Source organism: Pleurodeles waltl, chromosome 6, assembly GCF_031143425.1.
Source record: "Pleurodeles waltl isolate 20211129_DDA chromosome 6, aPleWal1.hap1.20221129, whole genome shotgun sequence".
Taxonomy (NCBI): domain Eukaryota; kingdom Metazoa; phylum Chordata; class Amphibia; order Caudata; family Salamandridae; genus Pleurodeles; species Pleurodeles waltl.
Window position 1 is genome coordinate 966,837,198 of NC_090445.1, and position 20,960 is coordinate 966,858,157.

General features: G+C 46.9%; 1 protein-coding gene across 4 annotated transcripts in view; it reads right to left on the reverse strand.

Annotated features, from left to right (window-relative positions):
* Positions 1-17,565, reverse strand: part of CPEB3 (cytoplasmic polyadenylation element binding protein 3) — a 543,123-nt gene extending 525,558 nt beyond the window's left edge. For 2 of the 4 annotated variants that reach the window (XM_069239805.1, XM_069239802.1), the window contains exon 1: positions 17,446-17,554. The gene's annotated coding sequence lies outside the window, so the exon portion shown is untranslated. Of the gene's footprint in view, positions 1-17,445 lie in introns of all 4 variants that reach the window. The other 2 variants (XM_069239797.1, XM_069239803.1) reach the window with 2 other exon arrangements.
* Between the last annotated feature and the right edge of the window lie 3,395 nt (positions 17,566-20,960).

Genomic DNA, 20,960 nt, shown 5'->3' on the forward strand with positions numbered 1-20,960 from the left:
AGGGTGCATACATCTGCCAACTAGAGATCCAATTTCTAATATAACCCTACTATACTGAGATGTGTTTAATAACTGTAGACAAGGGACTGAATTAACATTACATTCCACTACTATCAAAACCTTCCCAGGAAACAAATGAGACCAACCGTTTTACCCACCTGTAAGTTTGTATGTTCTGATCCCTATTCCAACATTTAATCAGCAGATCTCCCAATAAATTATACATTTTTCTAACTAAAGGGACCCCTTTCCACACAAATTGCCTGCCACTCAGTTTCTCTGCTGCTGTCCCTTTTTCTTACCCCTTTCCTCTTGCTCCTGGTTGTCATCTCTGCTTCTTCTGAAATACAAAAAGTACTGCTGCAGCCCTAAACTGTATATTTGTTTCTTTTTTTCCGTTTTTGGACGATGTCTAGTAGAAATCCGAGGAACTCATAATGACAACTTACACATTCTCTTACTACAATAAAAACTTTACCTTTATTAGACATGTGGAAATAAAGGATGAAGCATCAAGTGGATTTTGAAACTTGTTTGTACAGTACAGCATCCCTTTCGACAGATGGAAGGAAATCAAGCATAGCATCTGCTTGGTCCTGAGATCTAATATATCATTTCCAACCAATTAATTTATTTTCAATTATTTCAAAAATTGACTTATTAGGACACTGGGAAATTTTCTGGCTAACGCAATGTACATTGATCCCTTAAAGCATAATTCTCAAATACTAGATATCTTCTAAATCAAAAATTGTCATGTGGATTATAGATATGGTAAATTTAGCACAAATAAAAATAACTTCTAGACAATGATGCAGAGAAGATCCATTCAAACAGAAATGGAAGATCTTGCTGAATAGATATTAGTTGTATTATCACCATGTGTAACTATTCTGAATTTAGTACAATTCTCTAAATAGAAATTAGGAGAGAAATGCTTACATGATAGCTAGAAAACATGTAGACATGGAAAGGGGCATTGCATTTCTCTGGGGATTAATATTATAATCAGAAATCAGAATGTAGGTTGCAGGGAAATATCCACAAAAAGAGGATGAACACACAAAGATTTACTACTAAACATAAATTGTCTAGGAATGTTAGTGGGATCTTTTGCAGTGAAAGTGCTTACTTGCAACAAAGTGTACAGCAACCTGCTAGTGTGTACATACAGTGTATCCGCAGCCTAATATGTAAATTTCCCAAGAGGAACGGGCACCCAAATTTTAGTAGAGCTGGTATGCAACTTTTGTCCCTTCTGCTTGGACATACATTGAACAATAATTAGCTCCCAGCAAAACAAAATGTGGATTGGCAATCATGAAATGTTAGTGATACAACTGATTGGTTGCTGAGTGGTAAACTATTTCAAGTCTGCTACAGAGAGACCTATTTGCATTGAAGCTGAATACATAGGGACTGGTTATTTGTAATGGGTGACCAGTTCTGTACACAGATCAATAGCTTGCAGCAGGGGGATCAGGTCTATCTTAAGCCCCTTCCTGGTTATCCCCAGGATCCCTGCTCACATTTAGCAGCAGGTGATGCTGTTCACATGTTGGTGGATCACACAGGCGCCATTTGTGGTTGTTTTAGATTTAGTTTGGGATTATCCATTACTGCTGCAGCAGATCCAAGGGATGCTAATGAACCCACGGGCCTGGACCATCCTATCGTAGTGGAAGGATTACTGAACCTGGCCATGTCGAGGTGATCAGGAAAACATGGTCTTGCACATAATTTTTTATCTCATCTTGAACCTTCCTACAAGAAATCTGTGCATCTGGAAATGAAAAAACGATAACTTTGCATTGGCTAAGTGATCTAGCTGGCATTTGGGACTGAGCCTCAATCCTATTTCAGCAGATCCATATCAAAACTTAAACATTCTGGGTAATCAAGCAGCCTAAGGCAATACATAGTGGTCAGTAAACAAGTTCAGGTTGGCAATCTCAGATGGAAACTGCAGAACTGAGGCAAGCCAGTGAAAGACTGCCTTGTGCAGATTAATGAAAGCAATTCAATTGAAAAGACCTCTGACCAGTAAATATTCCCAAATGTGCACTGTAAATGTTACACTATTTGTAGCTTGGAGGTTGAAAGCATCTTATAAGGCAACAGCTTTCAGCTAAATTAGCCATTATCTTGTGCCTCATTTGATGCAAGAGGACAGAAGATGCTGAAGCACTGGACATCTGTGAACTATCATAAACTATCTTTCACAAAAGAAGGACTCATGTTTAACCAAGGTGGCATAAACAAAAACAGAACAATCTTCGATACAACTTTCCAGAAGGAGCTGAAACAGAATATCCCAACTTAATTTATTAGCACAAAATATAGTGGGTGGAGCTGCTATTTTCCATAAGAAACTGTCAACACTAGTCTTGTCGCCTGCCCTGGCAACGTTGATGAAACTGGTGATTCCTCTCCCAGGGATTGATGGAATGCGTGATATTCCTGCCAGGCAAAGCCGTTCAGGTTCTTAGTGCATTTTTGTCAACCAGTGCTATGACTTCCAAGTCAATGGCATTATGAGCTAAGATTGAAGATATTTTTAAGGCAGCTCACTGGTCTGGATTTTTTACAGTAAAAAAACGAATATTTCAGACCAATCAATGGTATGGCCTCGGGTGAGTAAGCTTTAAGAAAAAAGTATACTCCTCACGAAAAGATGTCACTATAGCAAAGAAAGGGGTGGAGCAATAAAAGAGAGGAACTAAGTGGGGAGATGTTTTGGGTGGTCGATTACTTGGTTCCTTGGGTTGTGTCTGCGGATCATCAAGTTAGTTAGGAAAATTATCATTCTCACATTTTGTGAATGAAATGTATCTTGTAATGTTTGAGGAACGTGCAAAACTTGTATTATACAAGTGTGTTCTTTCTCAGTGACAACCTCCAAACTATATGGACACCTTGTTGTTTCTTTTATTGTCTCTCAAGCAATAGTTATGTAAGGTATTATGTTATGTCATGTAATAAAAATTGCATCAAGTTTTGCAAATGTTCTCCGTGCAGCAATATTTAGCACACAATAACCTTGACCTCCACTTCCCTCAAAGGAAAGGTCTACATCTATAAACACCTTGTAGGGAAATGCATCCCTTGGCATGGTTACCCTCTAACTTTTTGCCTTTTGTTGATGCCAGTTATGATTGAAAGTGTGCTGGAATCCTGCTAACCAGGCCCCAGCACCAGTGTTCTTTCCCTAAACTGTACCTTTGTTCCCACAATTGCCAAAGCCCTGGAACACAGATAAGTCCCTTGTAACTGGTATCCCTGGTACCAAAGGCCCTGGGGCCAGGGAAGGCCTCTAACGGCTGCAGCATGTATTATGCCACCCTGGGGACCCCTCACTCAGCACATGCACACTGCTTGCCAGCTTGAGTGTGCTGGTGGGGAGAAAATGACTAAGTCGACATGGCACTCCCCTCAGGGTGCCATGCCCTCAACCCACTGCCTGTGGCATAGGTAAGTCACCCCTCTAGCAGGCCTTACAGCGCTAGGGCAGGGTGCACTATATCACAGGTGAGGGCATAGTTGCATGAGCACTATGCCCCTACAGCGTCTAAGCCAAACCTTAGCCATTGTAAGTGCAGGGTAACCACAAAAAGTACATGGTCTGGGAGTCTGTCAATTACAAACTCCACAGTTCCATAATGGCTTTACCGAAATCTGGGAAGTTTGGTATCAAACTTCTCAGCACAATAAATCCACACTGATGCCACTCTGGGATTTATTGACAAATGCACACAGAGGGCATCTTAGAGATGCCCCCTGTATACCAGTCCAATTCATAGTGTTAGGCTGTCCAGTTCCTGCCAGTCTGCCACAGCCAGACGAGTTTCTGGCCACATGTGGTGAGTGCCTTTGTCACTTTGTAGCCAGGAACAAAGCCTGCACTGGGTGGAGGTGCTTCTCCTCTCCCCCTGCAGGAACTGTAACACCTGGCGGTGAGCCTCAAAGGCTCATGCCTGTTGTTACAGCACCCCCAGGGCATCCCAGCTAGTGGAGATACCCGCCCCTCCAGACACAGCCCCCACGGAGGAGGAGATAATGAGAAAAACAAGGAGGAGTCACCCACCAGTCAGGACAGCCTCTAAGGTGTCCTGAGCTGAGGTGACCCCTGCCTTAAGAAATCCTCCATCTTGGTTTTGGAGGATTCCCTCAATAGGATTAGGGATGTGCTCCCCTCAGGGAGGAGACACAAAGAGGGTGTAGTCTCCCTCCAGAACAGTAGCCATTGGCTTCTGCCCCCAGACCTAAACACACCCCTAAATTCAGTATTTAGGGGCGACCTTGAACCCAGGAAATCAGATTCCTGCAACCTGAAGAAAGAGGAACTGCTGACCTGAAAGCTCCGCAGAGACGACAGAGATGACAACTGAATTGGCCCCTGCCCTACCGGCCTGTCTCTCAAATCAAAGAACATGCACAGCGACACATCCAGCCGGACCAGCGACCTCTGAGGACTCAGAGGACTGACCTGCACCTAAAGGACCAAGAACCTACTGAGGACAGCAGCTCTGTCCAGAAACAACTACAAAACAGCAACAAGAAACCAACTTTAAAGAGACTCCCACTTCCCGCCGGAAGCGTGAGTCTTCACACTCTGCACCCCACGCCCCCGGCTCGAGTTTGGAGAAACCAACACTGCAGAGAGGTCCCCCAGGCGACTCCAATGACATAGACACCCTGTGTCGACCTCCCTGCACCCCCACTGCGACGCCTGCAGAAAGGATCCAGAGGCTCCCCCTGACTGCGACTGCCTGGTAACAAAGGAACCCAATGCCTGGACCAAGCACTGCACCCGCAGCCCCCAGGACCGAGAGGAACCACCTACCAGTGCAAAAGTGACCAGCAGGCAGCCCTCATCCTAGCCCAGTCGGTGGCTGGCCCGAGAAGCCCCCCTGTGCCCTGCCTGCATCGCCAGAGTGACCCCTGGGTCCCTCCATTGTTTCAGTACAAAACCCAACGCCTGCTTTGCACACTGCACCCGGCCCCCACTGTGCCGCTAAGGGTGTGTTTTGTCCACTTGTGTGTGTCCTCCCAGTGCTCTACAAACCCCCTGGTCTGCTACCCGTGGCTGTAGGTACTTACCTGCTAACAGACTGGAACCGGAGCACCCCTGTTCTCCATGGGCGCCTATGTGTTTTGGGCCGTCCTTTGACCTCTGCACCTGACCGGCCCTCTGTTGCTGGTGCTGTGGCTTTGGGGTTGCTTTGAACCCCCAACGGTGGGCTGCCTTTGCCCAGGATACTGACTGTGTAAGTGCTTTACTTACCTGAAAAACTAACTATTACTTACCTCCCCCAGGAACTGTTGATTTTTGCACTGTGTCCACTTTTAAAATAGCTTATTGCCATTTTAACCAAAACTGTGTGTACTACTGTTTTAAATCAAAGTTCTATACTTACCTGTGTGAAGTACCTTGCAATTTATGTACTTGCCTAAAATTTTAATCTTGTGGTTCTAAAAATAAATTAAGAAAATATATTTTTCAATATAAAAACCTATTGGCCTGGAGTTAAGTCTTTGAGTGTGTGTTTCTCATTTATTGCCTGTGTGTGTACAACAAATGCTTAACACTACCCTCTGATAAGCCTACTGCTCAACCACACTGCCACAAAATAGAGCATTAGTATTATCTAATTTTGCCACTATCAACCTCTAAGGGGATCCCTTGGACTCTGTGCACACCATCTCTCACTTTGAGATAGTATATACAGAGCCAACTTCCTACACACCATTATAAAATAACACTAAGTGATAAAATGTTGAAGGGGCGTGGCCAACCAAGATGGCCGGCGGGATGCGTCTCTAGTGTGCTCCACCATACTGTAGTTCTCATGCAGGGATCCTGAGTGCTGGACGGTAGCCCCCCCCACCTGCAATGGCGAGTGGAGGTGCCCTGAAGATGCCGGCGGGTCCCCTCCTGATTTTCGTCCCTGTTGGAGGTCTGAGATTGGACGGGCGCGTCTGCGCTCGTGCAGCGGTTCGCAGCGGCCTCTGCTGGCAGGTGCGGTGGCCCGTCGGCCCGGACTGGGCACTGGAGTGCGTGGGGGGGTTGATTGGGGCTACCCCCCCCTGTAGTCAGCAGTGAGGACGTCTGGAACTGGGGCGGGTGTGGCTCCTGACCCACCCCGTAGCGAAACCTCGAGGTGAAGGAGGTGAGGGAGGGCTGTGTGCCCCCCTCTCTGGACTGCCTGCAAGTGTGATGCTCCCCATATGCACAGAAGTCTAATCCTGCGTAACGGTGGGCTGCAGGATGGGAGCAAAGGTGGTCGGGCCTAGGCTGGGTCCTGTGGGAGTGGCCTGGGTTGGTGCTCTCCTCTGCAGGGCCCTCTGGTAATCGGCGACGAGGGAAGCCACACTGGGGCCCAACGGATGGTTCTGCTACCACGGTGAGGTGTTCATTTTTCCTACCTGTGGAGTGTGTGCGGAGGCGTGAAGGACTTGGATCCGTGCTCCTGCGCGTAGTGTGCTCATCTGACTCACGCTGGGCTGAAGTGGTCGGCACGGAGGCGCGGGCATTTGGGGTCCCCTGCAGTGGACACTTGGACTAAACAGTGGATTTCCAGTGCCCTGCTGGTAACATATCCTATTATCCTTCTGTGGAAGTAAGATGGGGCAACATCGGCAGTCTGCGCTGTCACAGGGGAACACGGAGGTGCATTATACTACCCCTACTCCATTGCCACAGAGACAGACTCGCACGACAGGGTTGGGTGAGGCATTGGAGGCGCCAGCCACAGCCACAGCGGGGGAGCCCAAGCGTGCTGAGCTGTTAGCCGCCATTCATGGCGCAATAGTGGCACTGGAGGGGGAAAAAAGAAAGGTGGCTGTGGAGGTGAACCTTTTGTGAGCTGACCTCCGCAAGGTATCTGATAATGTCAAGGTGGCCGAGGGGTCTATCGTGGACTTGCAAACAGAGGTGGCCACACTGCGCAAGCAGATGGCTCAGGTCACATAAACTGTTGGGACATTAGAGGCACGACTGGAGGATGCAGAGGGCAGATCACAATGGAACAACGTGCACTTCTCTGGATTCTCGGAGCACGCAGAGGGCTCCAAGGTGGAAATCTTTGTTGAACAGTGGATCAGAGAAGTATTGCAGCTGGAGAGGTTGTCCAGGGTGTTTGTGGTGGAGCGCGCTCATATGGCTTTGGCTGCTACTCCTCGGCCTGGTGCGCCACCAAGGGCCATCATTGCGCACCTACTGAATTATAAAGACAGGGACTGTATCCTACAAACCGCCTGTGAGACCGATAGGGCTGTCTTTGAGAATCACAAGATTTCCATCTTCCCAGACTATACGAATAAGGTCCAGTCTTCCCGCAATGGGTTTCTGGAGGTGAAGGCCAAGCTTCATGCCATGAACATCAGATACATGTTGTTGTATCCAGCATGGCTGAAGGTGATTTCCGGAGGTAAAACGCAATTCTCTGAGCATCCTGAGTGTAAGAAAATCCCTCCTTGGCATGGTTACCCCCTGAGTTTTTGCCTTTACAGATGCTAAGTTATGATTTGAAAGTGTGCTGGGACCCTGCTAAGTTATGATTTGAAAGTGTGCTGGGACCCTGCTAACGAGGCCCCAGCACCAGTGTTCTTTCCCTAAACTGTACCTTTGTCTCCACAATTGGCACAACCCTGGCACTCAGGTAAGTCCCTTGTAACTGGTACCCCTGGTACCAAAGGCCCTGATGCCAGTAAAGGTCTCTAAGGGCTGCAGCATGGCTTATGCCACCCCAGGGACCCCTCACTCAGCACATACACACTACTTGCCAGCTTGTGTGTGCTGGTGGGGAGAAAATGACTAAGTCGACATGGCACTCCCCTCAGAATGCCATGCCAATCTCACACTGCCTGTGGCATGGGTAAGTCACCCCTCTAGCAGGCCTTACAGCCCTAAGGCAGGGTGCACTATACCACAGGTGAGGGCATATGTGCACGAGCACTATGCCCCTACAGTGTCTAAGCAAAACCTTAGACATTGTAAGTGCAGGGTAGCCATAAGAGTATATGGTCTGGGAGTCTGTCAAACACGAACTCCACAGCACCATAATGTCTACCCTGAAAACTGGGAAGTTTGGTATCAAACTTCTCAGCACAATAAATGCACACTGATACCAGTGTGCACTTTATTGTAAAATACACCCAGAGGGCATCTTAGAGATGCCCCCTGAAAACATACCCGACTTCCAGTGTGGGCTGACTAGTTTTTGCCAGCCTGCCACACATCAGACATGTTGCTGGCCACATGGGGAGAGTGCCTTTGTCACGCTGTGGCCAGGAACAAAGCCTGTACTGGGTGGAGGTGCTTCTCACCTCCCCCTGCAGGAACTGTAACACCTGGCGGTGAGCCTCAAAGGGTCACCCCCTTTGTTACAACGCCACAGGGCATCCCAGCTAGTAGGGATGCCCGCCCCTCCGGCCACTGCCCCCACTTTTGCCAGCAAGGCTGGAGGAGATAATGAGGAAAACAAGGAGGAGTCACTCCCCAGTCAGGACAGCCCCTAAGGTGTCCTGAGCTGAGGAGACTCTTACTTTTAGAAATCCTCCATCTTGTAGATGGAGGATTCCCCCCAATAGGACTAGGGATGTGCCCCCCTCCCCACAGGGAGGAGGCACAAAGAGGGTGTAGCCACCCTCAAGGACAGTAGCCATTGGCTACTGCCCTCCCAGACCTAAACACACCCCTAAATTCAGTATTTAGGGGCTCCCAGAACCAAGGAAGATAGATTCCTGCAACCTAAAGAAGAAGAAGGACTGCTGACCTGAAGCCCTGCAGTGAAGACGGAGACGACAACTGATTTGGCTCCAGCCCCACCGGCCTGTCTCCCTACTTCGACGAAAACTGCACCAGCGACGCATCCAACAGGGACCAGCGACCTCTGAAGCCTCAGAGGACTGCCCTGCATCTAAAGGACCAAGAAGCTCCCGAGAACAGCGGCCCTGTTCAAGAAACTGCAACTTTCTGCAACAAAGAAACAACTTTAAAGACCCCACGTTTCCCGCCGGAAGCGTGAGACTCCATCCTGCACCCAATGCCCCCGGCTCGACCTGCGGAAAACTAACACTACATGGAGGACTCCCCGGCGACTGCGAGCCCGTGAGTAGCCAGAGTTGACCCCCCGAGCCTCCACATTGACGGCTGCAGAGGAAATCCAGAGGCTCCCCCTGACCGCGACTGCCTGTAACAAGGAACCCGACGCCTGGAACCAGCACTGCACCCGCAGCCCCCAGGACCTGAAGGAACCGAACTCCAGTGCAGGAGCGATCCCCAGGCGACCCTCTGCCTAGCCCAGGTGGTGGCTACCCCGAGGAGCCCCCCTGTGCCTGCCTGCATCGTTGAAGAGACCCCCGGGTCTCCCCATTGATTCCTAACTGAAACCTGATGCCTGTTTGCACTCTGCACCCGGCCGCCCCTGTGCCGCTGAGGGTGTAATTTCTGTGCCTGCGTGTGTCCCCCCCGGTGCCCTACAAAACCCCCCTGGTCTGCCCTCCGAGGACGCGGGTACTTACCTGCTGGCAGAATGGAACCGGGGCACCCCTGTTTCCATTGAAGCCTATGTGTTTTGTGCACCACTTTGACCTCTACACTTGACCGGCCCTGAGCTGCTGGTCTGGTAACTTTGGGGTTGCCTTGAACCCCCAACAATGGGCTACTTTGGACCCAACTTTGAACCCTGTAAGTGTTTTACTTACCTGTGAACTTAACAAATACTTACCTCCCCCAGGAACTGTTGATTTTTGCAGTGTGTCCATTTTTAAAATAGCTTATTGCCATTTTTGTCAAAACTGTAAATGCTATTGTGATTATTCAAAGTTCCTAGATTACCTGAGTGAAATACCTTTCATTTGAAGTATTACTTGTAAATCTTGAACCTGTGGTTCTTAAAATAAACTAAGAAAATTTATTTTCTATATAAAAACCTATTGGCCTGGAGTAAGTCTTTGAGTGTGTGTTCCTCATTTATTGCCTGTGTGTGTACAACAAATCCTTAACACTACCCTCTGATAAGCCTACTGCTCGACCACACTACCACAAAATAGAGCATTGGAATTATCTCTTTTTGCCACTATCTTGCCTCTAAGGGGAACCCTTGGACTCTGTGCACACTATTTCTTACTTTGAAATAGTATCTACAGAGCCAACTTCCTACACCGAGGAAGTCTGGAGGTGGCCAGGGATGTGGGATAAGGTTTGCCTGGGTCCTTCTGGGAGGTCTAGAGTCGTTTCGGCTCGCACTTCTGGAGTGGATGGTTCGGACTGGAGGAGGCGTGGAGATGGCCCGTCACAGTTCTCTGAGCAGCGTTGTGATGACTCTGACTCTATCAGCAGAACTGAAATCCAGCAGGATGGTACTACGGCGATAGTGGATCCTGAGCAGGTTGTTGAACTTGCTGGCCCATTGGACGTGGAGGCTGGGCTGCTATCTGTTGATTCTTGACTATGTGAGCCCTTGGGAGATACTGTTCGTGCGGCCCGACCGAGGGCCCAGTGATCGGCCTGTGGGCCACGCCCTGCATGATTGGGAGTAATGAAACTCTTACGGAAGTTGTTTAAAGGTTCTTCATATGTCTGTGTACTATATGGTTGAGGGGGGAATGTTTATCCTAGATGATGTTTGTATGGGGTGGAAGGCACTGTGTATACCAGGGGGGACGGTGGGTTCATTTCAACAGTTTTGGTAGGCTTTTTGGGTGTTGGGGTGTGGGCTGTTGTCGTGGCAGCATACATATATATGGATCTACAGTATATTTTGATAAGCATGTTTTACTGTTCATCCGGGATGGGTACGGGGGGTCGGGTGCAAAGTTTGCGTAAGTTTTCAACGGTTTGATGTTTATACCGGCAGTGCACTGTTGAGTGTGAGATCTTGTGTATTGGGCTAGAGTAGGGGCCCTAGCGGGAGGGGTGGCTTTACAATCTAAACATGTGTTGACAGTTTAATATACTGACATGGAATGTTAGGGGTCTGAAAAGCTACACTGCGCGTTACAAAGTACACTCTTTCCTGATCGACATAGGGTTCATATAGCGTGTCTTGAGGAAACTCATTTGACAGAAGAGGAATCACATAAATTGGCTAGAAAGTGGCAGGGACAGGTGTTCTCTGCATCTTTTTCCTCCTATGCACAGGGAGTGTTGATCTGGATTGCCCCTGGGGTTCTGTTTACACATATCTATAGTGAAGCAGATGTAGAAAGTAGATATATATATTTACATGGCGCGTTGGATGGAATGCCCCTTACCATTCTAAATACTTATGCACCGAACATAGATGATCCCTCCTTTTATGACACGATACCTGAGCTACTGGGGGAGGGGGATAGTCTCCCCTCTGATATGGGCTGGGGACTATAATTGCATATTGGATGGCGAGGTTGATCGTTCTCCTCCTAAGTGGGGAACAAAACCATTGATGACGAGATCCCTTACAGAAGTCATGCATAATCTAGGGCTTTGGGATGGTTGGAGAGACCTGCATCCGAAGGCCAGGGAATACACCTGTCACCCTAAGACTCACAATACATATAGTCAGTTGGATTGTTTCCTCTTGAGTGGACTGACTTCTTCACAGATAATGGAGGATAAGCATTTGGGGAGGTTTTTGTTTGATCTGGTTCTGAGGCATGTGCTGCGGGGATCTGATGCTAATGTGTCTCGTGGGTGGTGTATGCCTCCCTTGTTTTTGATGGAGGCTGGCTGTCGTGAGAAAATAGCGGCGGCCCTCAAGGACGTTTTGGATTTCAATTGGGGTATGACTAACTCAAGAGGCAAGGAATGGGATGTCATGAAGGCGGTCCTAAGGGGAGTGTGCATCGGCACAGTGTGTGGGGTGCGCAAACAAATGGAACAGGAACTTACAGATTGGGAAAGTGAACTGGAGGTAGCACAGCAGCAGACACCGGTAACCCCAGAGGTTGAGTAAGAGCAGCTTCGGCTGTTTCAGAATGTCAGTGACTGCTGGGACACGCTGGATAAGGTTACCCTTAGATCGTATAGACAGCACCTTCACAGGGAGGGAGAAAAGTCTGGTAAATTGTTGGCATAGCTCCTTAAGCGTGAGGTTGACTCTCCTCCAATCCTACGTATTAGGAATGCGGAGGGGGTACAGGTTACTAATCGCAAAAGACATTTTTCAGACATTAGTGGAGCACTTGCAGGTGATGTCTAGGACTGGTCCCCCCGTCTCAGGTGTTAGATTTGGAGAATTTCTGAAACAGATGAGCCTTCCGCGGCTAGAGCAGGACGGTGTGGAGAGCCTAGAGGCGGAGATCACAGTTGAAGTGGGTGCGGCTCTGAAGGCGTTGTTGAAGTCTAAATCGCCTGGTGGGGACGGTTTCCCTATTGAATTGTACCAGACATTTCCTCTTCTGCTGAGGGAGAGGTTGTTGGCGGTGTTTGAGGAAGCTCAGGAACGGGGTATTCTTCCTGAGACCATGTGACAGGACGTTGTCTGTTTAATCCTTAAGCCTGGGAGGTATCCTGATGAACCTTCCACATATCGCCAGCTTACTATGCTCAATACAGATGTCAAGATTCTGGGTAAAATCTGGGCTACTCGATTGTGTAGAGTGATACGGGGTCTAGTACACGAGGACCAATGGGGATTCATTCCCGGTTATAGTACGACTTACAATTTGCGCCGTTTGGCTCACATTTTACATGAAACTGCGGAGGTGGGAGACGAATTGGCATTAGTATCACTGGATCTAGAGAAGGCTTTTGATACTGTGGAGTGGGAGTACTTATTGGCAGTTCTGCAGGGAATGGGCTTTGGCTCTCTATTCTGTGCTTGGGTTAGTGTATTGTACACTGCTCCCACTGTACATGTGCGGGTGATCAGAGAGCTATCAGATGTTTGGACGATTGGTAGGGGAACCCGGCAGGGATGCCCATTGTCACCGCTCCTCTTTGCTTTAGCGGTTGAGCCACTGGCGGCCTGGCAGCATGAGGAATTGGGGCCCTAGGGTGTTCAGGTGGGTATGGCCACTCATATCGTATCCCTGTATGCCGATGATGCGTTGCTGTACCTCCGTGAGCCACGCGTCTCGGTTCCCCTATTGTTACAATAGATGGAAGAATTTGGGGCTGTGTCTGGGCTACGGGTGAATAGGAAGAAGTCACTGCTGTTTCCTATGGGTTCACTGTGTGATGCCCCACTGGAGGCTTTGCCTGAGGTGGGGCTCAGGTGGGAACTTGAAAGTTTTCATCATTTGGGTATATGGGTTACACATACGGCGACGGCACATCTGACGGATAATGTGGAACGGGTGGTGAGGGGGTTGGAGCCCTCTGTTTGATTCTGGAATAAGCTGCCTCTATCCGTGATAGGAAGGGCGGCTGTGGCCAAGATGGTGTTCTTGCTGCTGTGTCTTTACCTGGTCCAGAATTCCTTGTTTCCATTGACGGCTTGGCTTTTTAATCATCTAGATAGCTTGTTGATCTCCTGGGTTTGGACTGGCTGCCGTAGCAGGGTGGCGTTGTCCACGTTACAAAGGGATATGTAAGATGGAGGCTTGGCACTCCCTAATATTAGACTCTAATATTATGCAGATCATTTACAACATGCTGATAAGTGGATGACGCAGACGGATAATTGGGAGAAGCGGCTATTTGCGGGCATGTTGGGAGATGAGGCACTGGTGCATGCATTAATGTCAGGCGGTAGGTCGGTGACTCCTGTCCCCTACCTGGTCAAGAATACAGCTAGGGTCTGGGAACAGGCGGTTAAGAGGATACTCTGACGTGCTCCCTTTGATAGGGAACTGAAGATTTGGAGTCTAGCCCCCTTTCAGGATATGGATACATACATGCCAATGGAGGCTTGGAGAATGGGTGGATGCTCGGTGGCGGGTGACCTATATCCCAATGGTGAGTTTATTTCCTTTCAGGGGGCGCGAGATGCATTTAGATTGAGCGCTGGACAGTTCTTACAATATGCCAAGATTGAGAGTGTGCCTCGAGAGGTCTGGTCTGGGTTTCCGGTGGTCCCCGTGGCATCTAAGATATTGCACGGATTAATAAATTGGGGAGATGACTCCCACTTGGTGACTCTGTTTTATAGAGCATTACACATCAATAGTGTGGGGGTAGAGTGCACAGCGCTCAGGGCCTGGGATCGAGAGCTGGAGAACCCGATGGAAGATGTGGACTGGAATTTGGCTCTATCGCTGGTACGCACGGTCTCTTGTAACCATAGATTTAAGTTATGGCACTTTAATTTTGTCCATTGTGTATACATCACGCCTGCTCGACTTAATAAGATGGACCCTACAAGGAAGGCAGGGTGTCCTAGATGTGGGGAGACAGGTGCTTCTTTTCTTCACTTGGCCTGGGCCTGTAAGGAGGTACAGCAATTTTGGTGGGTGGTGGTTCGGAGGTTGGAAGGGGTCACCAGTCTGGGGCTCGAGGCGACGCCACTGGCTTCCCTCCTGGGTATAATACAGAGACCTCTGGGTATGTGCGTCCCATACAGATTCACGCAGCTTACACTGATGTTGCCTAAGCAAAGGGTGGCTATGGGTTGAATGGGTACACGAAACCATCCCCCTCTCACTGGTCCCGTGATGTTTTGGCCGAAGAACAAAATATGAGACTCACACGCAGGGAAGAAGGGGCACTGGCGGACATAACGGCCTAGAGTGCACTGTTAGAATGCTTCATGGGGGCCTAGGAGTCCAGTTCTGATTGGAGCACATATGAGGATCCTTGATCATGGGATGTATAAGAGTCACGCTGGTAAATGAGGTGTATGAACGATTTGGTTACATATAAGGTCCTGGGGGAGGAAAGGGGGTTGGTTATTGCTGTTCTGCTTGGAGATGTCCCATGTTTCTGGCTGCAGGTATCATCAGCCTCCGTCCGGGAGAACGATGGACATTAAGATATCTCATATGAAATTGCACTGCCTGTTTTATTTTTTATTTTAGTTGTTTATGATGAACTCAATAAAACAGAGGTATAAAAAAAGTGATAAAATGTTTTCAATTACACAAAAACTCTCCTTCCAAAGCAACATACTGCTGATAGTGTGCATTGCAATATAAAAATGTAAGTGGATATTATAAATATATTACACAAAGGGCAAAGCTTAACATAATTACCCACAAAATAATACTTTATGCTAACATAATTCAGCAAACAAAACAATCTGTTTCCTGTAACTCCAACATATTTCATAGATATTGTTGTAAAGCCAAAATATATCAAGTTGCATTATTACAGAATTATGGGACAGGTGTGTTGTTAACTCAGACCACAATAAAAATAGCAATTGAAATTAAATGTACCGGGGAAAGTTTCACCGCGAGCCTAGAGGTACGAAGAACAGCAGAATCCAATATGAAAATCTAGCGTTATGCAAACAGTTAAAAATAGTACAACGTGACATTTACAATTCACATGCTGATGACTGCATTAGCCTCGCACATGCTAAATATGGCAAGTTTTTATGACGCTAAATAAAATTTACATTGCATCATGGCATGACGGAGAGAGTGATGTCTTGGGCGAGTTTTGTACTCACCTCAAACCCTTAAGTACAAAATCTCTTCGAATAGAAGAGTGCCCAATGGTCAACTGCATGTGTAATTTTCATGGAGATTACACTTATTATGCATAAAAATATTAAACAAGTATATTTTTTCCATTGATTTTCGCCCGGTTCATTTGGCATTAGTGTTCCATGCAAAGCCGAATCACACTGTTTAGTGTGGTTTTAGTTTATCTGATTTGCTTAGAACTCTAAAGGTTACACCCACTCTACTTGAATTATCAGAGGTTTGGTACTGCGCAGCACAATATCATCTAGAGCAGCCCTTAACTTTAAGTTGATCGGTGCTACCTTTTGCACTGCTTGCATCGGGGCTGCTCTTTAGCATCACACTACATTGTGAATCGTACATCTACAATCAACATACACTCAGTTCACTGACCTTCAGTTTATGCTGCAAATATTGCATTAACTGCACGCCTTCATGTTTGACATTATACATTATTAATGTGCAAACATACTGTTATTTTCCTCCGCTACAACTTTATATACTTTTGAAACAGTCAGTTCTGTAAAATACCCTAGTGACAATTTAAAAGAAATGCAGTCAGCCACTTTAAATTTAGATTAAACTTCAAGGTTAAAGTAATGTAGGGCAAGTACACCTTTGCATAACTACATAATGCTGAAATGTGATGCAAGGAATTGACAAGGAAAAAAATTAAATATTTGATATGTTGCTTTAATACAAAAATAGTGCCTCTTTGAACACAGGTGATGTCCAAGGTGTGTATTTCTCACACAAGCCCTGTGTCACTTTTGTGTCCTTATGCATAAGAACTTGTGGATAGTAGACTATGATGAGTGCAGTGTTCTCCTACAAAAAGGAAAAATGTTTGACTTTTTTGCATCCCCTGTCAGGAGGTCAAGCTTGACAAACGTGTATTGTAGTCAAGCACCGAATATCTTGGAACGTCATGCAGCTAGGGTTACCATTTGTACGGTTTCTTATCGGCCTGGTCTGTAATACTATGCCCTGGCAGTAAGGGAAACACGAAAATCAGTGAAATCCAGTATTTTTTACCTTTTGAAATGTAAACTTAAAACAGCAAACACGTGAAGAAATCACTTGAAAAGTGTTTGAAAGCAGTCTAAATGATTAATAAAACAGATGGCTAATTGATATGATACAAAAAATACTAGAGGGCTAATTGATATGAGAATGTTACCATCATTTTTCACCTACCAGCTCTTCCAGTGTAGGAAGACGTAAACAAATGGTCGGTATTTTTCCTGAAAAAGGTGGCAACCCTGTAAGCTAGCCCTGCTAGGAGAAGCTGTGAAGGGGGTTGTTTTCAAGGGAGCCTTCCCAGCCAGGCAGCAGTGCACTGCAGCACTGCAGCAAGCCCAGCCTGTCATGCACACATCCTTCATTGCCTCTCTGCAGTTCTTCGCCAACAGCAACTCACAATTCCAACTGAACAGTGCGTACCCAGACATTTAACAGCTGACATTCACATGCTTAGCTCGCATGACAATGCAAGAATAGAGGTGATTACTAGCTATGTTTCCATTTATAGTTTACGACCCGTAAATACAGCATATCTCTCTAATGTTTACCCGTGAAGCCGACTAGGAAAAAAATAACACTGAGGTACTCTCGCCATTCCCAGCCGGACCAGAAGTATTTCACAAGGAATTCGCCCCTTTGGTCAAGGTCAAAACCTAATGCTCTAATACATTAAGCCAGGTTAAGGGTAATCGCGACCGACAACTTTTAACAGAAGCAATGGAAACCTTTTCAATGTAAGCTAATATATAATAACAGCTGGCATTTGCTTAAATTAACCGTTCAGGGCTGTTCATGAATATTGCTTTTCGTTACGAAAGTGCGCTTCCATTATCATGCAGAATTTTGCAAAGCATAATCAGCAGTTACCTTTCAGTGTTAATTTCTCGGTAGATCTACAGAGTGACCCTGGGCTTTTCTTCTTTCGGTTTCCCCTATGACAAATATATGACCGCTCTGTCAAAAGCAGTGCACTTTGACAAGTCAGGCGGAAGCACGCATGCGCGTCCGGGAGCCTGGGAAAGGAAGTCTCGCTCATGCGCGAGGCCGCCCTGTGACTCAGTTTGAGAACTACAGGGAGCGCACGAGTTCAACCCACCTTAACTGCGGTCATGTGCTCTGTTCACTGCAGTGGACGCTTTTGCAGAACTTAAAAAAATAAATAAATGCCAGGGCATGATTTGAATTCGAAGAATTAAAAAAAAACAGAACTCTATTTTATAATGAGTGCATGGAGGGCAATACCACAAAGTATCTTTTAAAGTATCAATTAAACGTGATTACGGTTCCCACCTTTCCCAGAGAAAAATAACAGCTATCAGTTCACGTTTTAACACTCTGCAAAAGGATCGACATGATTCTTAAGTGGACTTTTAAGAGAAATAGTCTGTATTTATTTTAAACATGACCTTGCTGTCTTGTTAATCAGGGAGGAACCAATAGGGCAGCTGTAAAACACATCTCTCTCACACTTACTGTTTAAAGTAGTACTGAAAATGTAAAACAAATTAGCTTTAGGTGAATTTCCTAATTTTTGGCATGTTTATGTGAAGTGTATTTGGCACAATTACAAATCTAAAACTGTGGGCAGATTGCCAAAGAAGATATTGAGAGTTCTATATACTATTTATGCATCCATGCCAACACTTAACCCGTGGAAAGTGGGGGATTTATTTTAAGAAACTAGAGAAATGCATTTTCCCCACTGACATATGTTGAATCATAGGCAAGTTCAATAAAGAGACAGATAAATTAAGGCCACTTTTGGCTTAAAAAATGGGGAGACTCATGCCAGAATGAGGTCTGATGGTATGTATGTACGTGCATAGTATTATCACGTTGTTTATGCTTAGATGCTGTGATAAATAAATTGACAACACCTAAACGTGTATTATTAATTATGCAGACCTGCCAACTCACACAGTGCCACAGTGTGTCATGCGATTTTGGCTCCCTTTACACAGCGAGGAGCCGAAATCACACAGCAGAGATTGGATTTCCATCTCCTCTACAAGAAGGCGATTTTCATTAAGGGGTGTAAAAACACCCCAGGATATCACCTGCAGCCTCAACAACCTTTTGTTCTTGTTCTTGTTTTTTTTTTTGGTGGACGAGAAGGTCGATGGGGGCAGGGATGGGGACAGAAGGCCCTCTTCGGGAGCTTTTGCCATAAAGCCCGCCCCCTCCAGGGCCAGGCCACCTCCTCACACAGCTGATTTTGTTCTCAAGTTGGCAGGTCTACATATGCACAAGCTTACCATGTTCTACCCTCAACAATCAGCAGTCAAGATATCAAGCAAACCACATGTACCAAATTGCTGCCATGTATGCTGTACCCACACCTGGATTTAGTTAATATATGTATGTGTACACACGTGTGTGCAATGTCTCATGTATTCATGCATGAGTCTCCCTTTTCTTTGTATAGAACTAGTGTTTTCACAGCTACAAATTGCTGCCTGCCAGTATCACTACTGCCTTGTTGCGGCTGTACTGCCATTGTGACAGGCAATTCTCCCTATCTGTAGCACAGAGCCTGGTTGGTGTTCAGCAACATTGCTGACTCTACATCTTATTTCCTTCAAACGTCCCCACAGTTATCTCACTCACCTACTGATAGTTCCCATGTCAGCGTCGTAACAATGTGTATTGCAATTGCGAGATCATGGCATTAATGGTATAACCATCTTAATCAAAAACAGACATTGCCTACCCAGGATCCAGACTGTTTCCTTAACAAAGCCACAAGTTTGCTTCAGGCACAGATCATGACAGCCACTAAGGTGAGTATTTCATGATATACACATTAAGGCTTCTTGTACAACCGAACACTGTGACAGTCGGGTTAATAGTTCACATTAAGGGACTCAGGATGGGATATGTGGACTGAGGATAAAACAACACATCATTACTCTACTTTCTTCTCACTCGTTTCTATCCTTCTCTCCTACATTTCCTACTCTAACAGCTTACTATTTGGGGTAACCACAATCGGTAAAACACTATCATGATATTGAACCTCCATAACAAACAACAACCATCCCTCTATGAACTACTTACATTCAAAAGACTACCTTCACTCAGCAACTTTCTCACCATACGTCATAACCAGAATATTATACCATTTTGAAATAATGTCTCTCCATTGTATCAACATGTAATTGGTATACTTTTACAATGGCTGTTTTATCTCGCTGTTATAAAAAATAAAAAAAATGACTTGAATAAAAAAACCACATATCATTACTACTGGCTCAACACTGTGTGTTCATTGTAGCAAGCCTCCCAGAATGTTGACCCAGGTGGTGTACAGGTTCACTACCTAGCTTTTGGTATGCACTCCCTGACCCAGGTTTCTCATCGAGAAGACCGTCAACAAGCAACTGACCAATTTCCTTGAAGACAACAACCTACTCGACCCCTCCCAGTCCGGATTCCGAGCCAACCACAGCACAGAAACCGCCCTCATCGCAGTCACAGATGACATCAGAACTCTAATGGACAACGGAGAAACAGTCGCCCTCATCCTCCTCGACCTCTCGGCTGCCTTCGACACCGTCTGCCACCGAACCCTAATATCCCGACTCCGCTCCACCGGTATCCAAGGACAGGCCCTGGACTGGATCACTTCTTTCCTCTCTAACCGCTCCCAAAGAGTCTACCTCCCTCCGTTCTGCTCAGACCCCACCGAGATCATCTGCGGCGTCCCACAATGCTCCTCGCTCAGCCCGACTCTCTTCAATGTCTACATGAGCTCCCTCGCCGACATCATATGCAAACACAACATCAACATCACCTCCTACGCCGATGACACTCAGCTGATACTTTCCCTCACCAAGGACCCCACCAGCGCCAAGACCAACCTGCAAGATGGAATGAAAGACGTCGCAGAATGGATGAAACTCAGCCGTCTGAAACTGAACTCAGACAAAATGGAAGTCCTCATCCTCAGAAACACCCCCTATGCCTGGGACAACTCTTGGTGGCCTACGGCCCTTGGCACCGCACCAACCCCCTCAGACCATGCACGCAACCTCGGATTCATCCTGGACCCGCTTCTCACCATGACCACACAAGTCAACGCCGTATCATCTTCCTGCTTCCTCACTCTCCGCATGCTCCGAAAGATCTTCCGCTGGATTCCCGCCGACACCAGAAAAACTGTGACCCACGTCCTCGTCACAAGCCGCCTGGACTACGGAAACACCCTATACGCAGGAACCACCACAAAACTCCAAAAACGTCTTCAGCGAATACAAAACGCCTCCGCCCGCCTCATCCTCGACATACCCCGCAACAGCCACATCTCCGCCCACCTGAGACACATGCACTGGCTTCCCGTCAACAAAAGGATCACCTTCCGGCTCCTCACCCACGCACACAAA